The sequence below is a fragment of the Nicotiana tabacum genome, chromosome 15 (genome assembly GCF_000715075.1).
Source record: "Nicotiana tabacum cultivar K326 chromosome 15, ASM71507v2, whole genome shotgun sequence".
Lineage (NCBI taxonomy): Eukaryota > Viridiplantae > Streptophyta > Magnoliopsida > Solanales > Solanaceae > Nicotiana > Nicotiana tabacum.
The window spans coordinates 122,748,543-122,755,709 of NC_134094.1; positions in this window are offsets into that span (position 1 = coordinate 122,748,543).

A 7,167-nucleotide genomic window follows, 5' to 3' on the forward strand; every position below is an offset into this window, starting at 1 on the left:
ATTCTTATGTTTAACTAATTAACTAACAAATTAAAGAAGTGAACTAACAACTAAAGATACTAAGGGTTGGAGATAAAATTAAGGAGGTCTAAAGTTATGATTTCCCCAATTGTTGGAATCCTTCTCGCTACGTCTTCTATAATTTCGCCTAATTATTTTCTACCAATCGTGAGTCCTTCAAGTGTCGTAATTCTCTCTCTCGAGCAACTACTATAATTTATTAGACGTATTCTCTCGAACTACGCTAGCTGGCACTAATTCATCGCTCACTACGAACGCACCAAGGTTATGCTATCTTTAATCTCGCCTTTAAATCCTCTGTATTGATCTCTCACATACGTTAGGAGTTATGTCGTTCAACAACTACCTAAATATATACCCTCTCTCAAGCAATACACACTAAATAGGCACAGTTAATTGATGGTCATTCAATCAATAACAATAAACACGTAGTTGAACAAGTGGAGAAATACAAAGGCTAAATTATATTAAACGTAATTAAAAGTCATCCTCCAAGAGGTTCCATCCAACCCAGATGAGAAATTAGATATTCATAGTCATGCTAACAATCATGATAATAATTAAAAGTATTAAAATACAGATTAAGGAAGAATGGAATAGAAAACTCTTGTGATTCGTTGATTTCAAGCATTCCCGTAGTCTTTTGCCTCTCCAATAATGTCTCTCCCCTAAGAAATAGGTTTAGAACCTCTTTTATACATGTTGGGGGCGTGTAGGGTCGAAACTACCAAGCCCTAGCCGAATTGGGATGAAATTTGTCATTAGGCGTCTCGCTTGGCGCCTGGTGCCAACCTGGACACCGAACTTTTTCATTTTTGTGCTCTGCTGCCCTTGGCGTTTTGGTTGGTGCCTGGTACAAACCTGGGCATCAAAGTCACACTCCCTCCAAATTCTTCCGTTTTTACTTCAATTTGCATGCAAGCTTTCCAAATCACTTCCAATTGACTCCTATACATATAAATACCATTATTAAGCTCGAGTCATAAATATTCACACCAAAGTTAACAAGATCGAGGTATAATGCAAGGCAAATTACATAAAAACATGAATCATTAGCCTAACATCACAAAGCTAGGTCCCTAATCATGGTTTAAGAGGAGGAGTTGTCACATCGACACCAACCAAAACCTTAATTATGGTTGATTTAAAGATTAGATGGTGGGTCTAATATTTCTAAATTATAACAAAAGTCCAATGTTTTATTATACAAATCCGTGTTCACACAAAAAATAGTTAGACGAAATAATCAAAACATGAACATATAGAGGTTTTTTAGGGAGAATCACTTGGCGCATGATTTCCAATATAAGGTCAGATGATGGTCAACAACTTAGGGAAAAATACTAAAAAGTGGCTAATGATTCAATATTTTTTTAATTTTCCCCTCATACGCTCTAAATAAGGTTACGGCGGATTTTTGGGCCCTATAATATGAAGTTACTCGACTGAAAGGATAGGAAACAACCACAACATTACACACCAAAACTATATGAAGCCCTTCCGGACGACCTAGAATATAGTTTACTAGACTTTTCTTATAGGTCGTGAATTCAGAGGCATATCCAGGATTTCAAGAAGATGGATACATTATTACGAAGAGATGGATTCAGGAGTTACATTTCATGAGTTCAACCTTTATGTTCTTACCATGAACTCATAACACTTTTGAAAATATAGGTTCAAAATTAACTCTTTTTTTTGTAATTTTAGTAATTTTTAACATATATATCTATACTATGTATAAAAATATTGGGATCGGTTGAGCTTATTGACTATGCTACAATTGAAATATAGCATTACTATGAACTGTCTATAGAGCGGAGAATGGATTCACGTGAATCCATACCCCTCCCTATATATACGCCCTCCCTATATATACGCCCTCGGTCAAGGTCGATGAGAACTTATAATCAAGACCGACAAACTGAAAAAATAACTATTGCTATCGATACATATTAAACCAAAAGCAATTGAATTCAAGGTTACTGCTGTAATTACTGTATTTAAGAAGTTTGTGTCTCACTATATTGTTTTCGGATATATAACAGAATTCCATAGCGATTTATAAAGCCTAACAAAGTTTAAGTTATGCACAGATTTGAATTTTCTCAATTAATTTTAAATTTTGGATATGCCTCAAGTCAAAGAATTTTTTTAAAGGAACTAAGTGGACAATTGGAACATACGTTCTTCATTTTAATTTCAACCTTTTAGATTAAATAATCTTGGTAAACCCCTTTTAACCACAAAAAGAAAAGATTAAACATATCTTAATTTGGTCATGGTCGGTGAAACATGGCCTTAAAAGGGAGTCATGGTTGGCCATAATTAGCCGAATAATAACAAGATTTTCAAGTAAAAATAGTACGGGCTAGCCAGTTTTCGGATTGGTCATTCAAAAATAGCCAGCATTTGCAAAGTCGTTGAAAAATATGCATTATTTTATTGTAACACGGAAAGTTCCAGCATAATATACTGGAGATCGGTGCACCTGTGTATGAACTTCCAGCATATTATGCTGGACCGGTATATTATACTGGAACTCCAGTATCATATGCTGGAGTTCCAGTATACTTATGCTGGAATTCCAGTATATTATGTTGGAGTATTTTCCGGATTTTGAACAGTGTTTTCGTTCAAATTTATCTTTACATAAAAAGTAACTAAATTTCGATTACTTTTGAAACTGTGGCTATTTTTGAATGATCACTTATAAATCTGGCTATTTTTGAATTTCTCCCGATTTTCAACATGTAGATGTGGCCCTTTTTATAAGAAACTGTTTAAGTTTATCTTAGATATTGAAATTTATTTTATTATTCTTTGAACTTTTTTTTTTTAAAATCTTATCTTTTCCAGAAGTAGTGGACTTTGGACCATCTTTGACGAATTGCCCTGCTGCTTTGGCAATCGTTTGAAAAAAAGACAATTGTATATATATATACATATATATATATATATATATATACATATATACGCTGTCTTTTTTTCAAACGATTGCCAAAGCAGCAGGGCAATTCGTCAAAGATGGTCCAAAGTCCACTACTTCTGGAAAAGATAAGATTTAAAAAAAAAAGTCCAAATATATAAATTTTATATACTTGTGTAACTATCGAATGTAAGTGATATCAGCTGCGAACTAAAAGTGATCTTTGCTCTATCTTCTGATACTTAGAGTAGCAGCCTTCCATCTCGCTAATTGGTTGATTATTCAACCATCACCTCCCAGATCTGAATAATATTCACATTATTAATTTTGAATAATATTCACATTATTAATTTTTCTCATTTTTTTAAATCTTATTTCAAACTTGATACAAAATAAATGGAATACCAACAAATAACATCTTTCTAGTCCATACAACTTCACTCTCACATATGCATTTCATAACATATAATTAACGGTTGAAGAATGCCTAACCGAGCAATAACTTATTGTCTAATAACAACCATTTAGAATTGAACAACTAAGAATTAAAGATTAGGGAAAGGCCATTTGCCATTTTTTCGATAAAAAAAAAAGAATATTAATAAACTCTATCTGTCAAAAATCCCAACTAATGTGGATAAATAAGATGATAGGAATTAGGAAGTCAGAGCCCAAAGGAGGATGAAAAAGAGCAATTTCTTTCCCAAATAGGAAGAGAAAAAAGTCGAATCTTCAATTTGACTAGGCACACGTGTCCACATATCACGTGTTAAAATCCAACCTCTCTTTTTCTAATGTTTTTTAAGCAGGAAAATGATGCTTATCCTAATCCTATGCTTTCTTTAGGTATTATTGAATCTAAATGTTGTTTATTAATGTAAGATAACATTTAGTGGTGGACCGTCTTGTCCAAATCAAGAAAACGCCGTATGAGTGAGGTCATACAACAAGTTATGGAAGCAATTTGAGAAGTAATAAATAAATAAATTAGCTAGGTACGTAATAAGCCTATGTCGACGGTAGAGGGTGACCAACATCCTAAGTAATAAGTGCTTTCATATTGTTACAACAAGGAGATAGCTTGTAAAATTAGATGCATAAAATGAAAAAAAGAGACTATTGTTATAAAATAAAGACAAGTATAGAGAGAAAGTGATATATTATTTAATTTCAAACTGATATACATAATAAATTGAAATCTCCTCTATTTATAGAAAAAATGAAGATGTTGTGTAAGTTGCTACTGCAAGCTGTTGTGTAAGCTGCTTGTAAGTTACTACTGCAAGTTATTATGTAAGCTGCTACTCCAAACTACTGTGTAAGCTGCTATTGTACCAGATATAGATAATCTTCTACCGGAGGTAATATTATCCATAACGGAGTACCGAAAGAATAAGCTCATTGTACCAGATATAGATAATCTTCTACCGGGGGTAATATTTATCCATAACGGAGTATCGAAGGGATAAGTTCATTGTATCAGATATAGATAATCTTCTACCGGAGATAATATTTAATCCATAACGGAGTACCGAAAGGATAAATTTCTTCAGGAGGCTTATTTCCAATAGAGTACAAAATAAATAAACATATTTACGGCGGAGCCTTATATGGATAAGCTTCTTCGGGAAGCTTATTTACAACGGAATACTAAATGAAAATCCATAATATAATATATTTATAACACTCCCCCTTGGATGATCATTAAAAGACAATGTGCCTCATTAAAACTTTACTAGAAAAAACCCCGTGGAAAAAAAAATCCTAGTGAAGGAAAAAGAGTACACATATTTAATAATATGCATAACTAGTTGTCTCATTAAAAACCTTATAAGGAAAACTCTGTGGGAAAAACCTTAGTAAGGGAAAAAGAGTATAGCGCATATTTTACTCCCCCTAATAAAAACCTTATTTCAAATATTTGAGTCTCTGCATTCCAATCTTGTATACCATCTTCTCAAAAGTTAAAGTTGGCAAAGATTTAGTGAATAAATTTGCCGGATTGTCACTTGAACGGATATGTTGCACATCAATGTCACCATTTTTCTGAAGATCTTGTGTGTAGAATAATTTTGGTGAAATGTATTTCGTTCTATCTCCTTTTATAAATCCTCCCTTTGATTGGGCTATGCATACAACATTGTCTTCGTATAAAATTGTGGATCTTTTATCACATTCCAAACTACATTTTCTTTCTATAAAATGAATTACTGATCTCAACCATACGCATTCCCTACTTGCATCATGAATAGCTATTATCCAAGCATGATTTGAAGAAGTAGCAACAATAGATTGCTTTGTGGAGCGTCATGAACAATACTTCCACATGTAAACACGTATCCATTTTGAGATCGAGCTTTATGTGGATCAAATAAATAACCTGCATCTGCATAACCAACAAGATCTGCACTACTTTTGTTAGAATAAAATAAACTCATATCAAGTGTTCTCTTTAGATATCGCAATATATGCTTAATCCCGTTCCAATGTCTCTGTGTACTAGAAGAGCTATGTCTTGCTAGTAAATTAACAGAAAATGTTATGTCAGGCCTTGTAGTATTAGCAAGATACATAAGTGCACCAATTGCATTAAGATACGGTATTCCGGGACCAAGGAGTTCCTCATCCTCTTATGGAGGTCGGAACAAATCCTTATTCACTTCAAGTGATCGAACAACCATTAGTGTACTCAATGGGTGTGCTTTGTCCATGTAAAAGCGTTTTAAGACCCTTTATATATAGGCAGATTGATGGATAAAGATCATGTCCTTTAAATGTTCAATTTGCAGACCAAGACAAAATTTTGTCTTTCCAAGATCTTTCATCTCAAATTCTTTCTTAAGATATTCAATTGCCTTTTGGAGCTCTTCTGGAGTTCCAACAAGATTTATGTCATCAACATAAACAGTAAGTATTATAAATTCGGATGACATTTTCTTTATAAAAATATATGGACAAATAACATCTTTTATGTAACCTTCTTTCAGCAAATATTCACTGAGGTGATTATACCACATGCACCCAGATTGCTTTAAATCGTACAAAGTTTTTTTGTAATTTGATCGAGTACATTTATCGATACTTTGAATTATATGCTTCAAGCATTTTAAATCCTTCAGGGATCTTCATATAAATTTGATCAAATGAGTCATATAGGTTATGACTTGCATTTAGATGACATGACATCTTCAGGTGTCTAGACTACAGGTCTGATCCTCACAATCTTTTACAATATTATGAACTATATTGTATCACATATATCGTCGATGATCATTTTGTATCGGTTTCTAAGTGACATAACTTGTTGAGATCTTAACACTTTTTTTATTTTCAGGTACCTGAACTTCTTCTGGAGTTTCATAAAATGTTATGTCGTGGGCTCTTCTAGAGCTCATTTCCTCCTCATTATGATCATTTCGATCATTTTTTCCTATCATTTTTCAAGGATTGTTACCTTTAAAACCGATCGGTTTACTACGCTTCATGCGTGCAGTAAACTTTATCCTTCAGTGACTTTAATTTTAATAAGAGTATTTGCAGATGAAATATGATATTTAATTTTGAATCAGCAAATGCTTCTGGCATCTTCTAAGTGAGGATCATATTAATAATTTTATTCACATAGCATATTTTTCAGTTGTTTATTCCATCCCCCTCCCCTCCCCCCCAAATGTTAGAAAAACTAGCACATATCCCAATCTTCTTTGGGAAACTTATCTTTGTGCTTTGTGGAAGAGAAATTAATCATATACCACACATCAAAAGTTATGAGATAGTAAAAATATTTGGTTTCTGATCCTAAACCAATTGTGAGGGGATGACTATCATACATTGTTAGTTTGATGCATACAAATGATGATGTATGCAATTTAAAAAATCTTAGACCAACACATGAGGCTTTATTCTCATAAGCAATAGTTTAACCATTAATAGGAGGTATTCAATGCTAAACTAGCTTGGATATAAACTAGCATCGTCAAGATGAACTATCTTGATTTCATAATCTGAAAATTATGCTCTTAATTGAGAAAAGTAATTTCAAATGCCAAACTGCAGGTTGACAATAAACACACATGTAACCATCTCATATATGCATCTATAAGTGGTTTACATGATAGGTGAATGAGCTCATATTCACCTTTTATATATTCCAGAATTCAGGGGTCTTAGTCCCAACTTTAGCTGGTATAATCAATTTATTATGAGAACAAGCAACA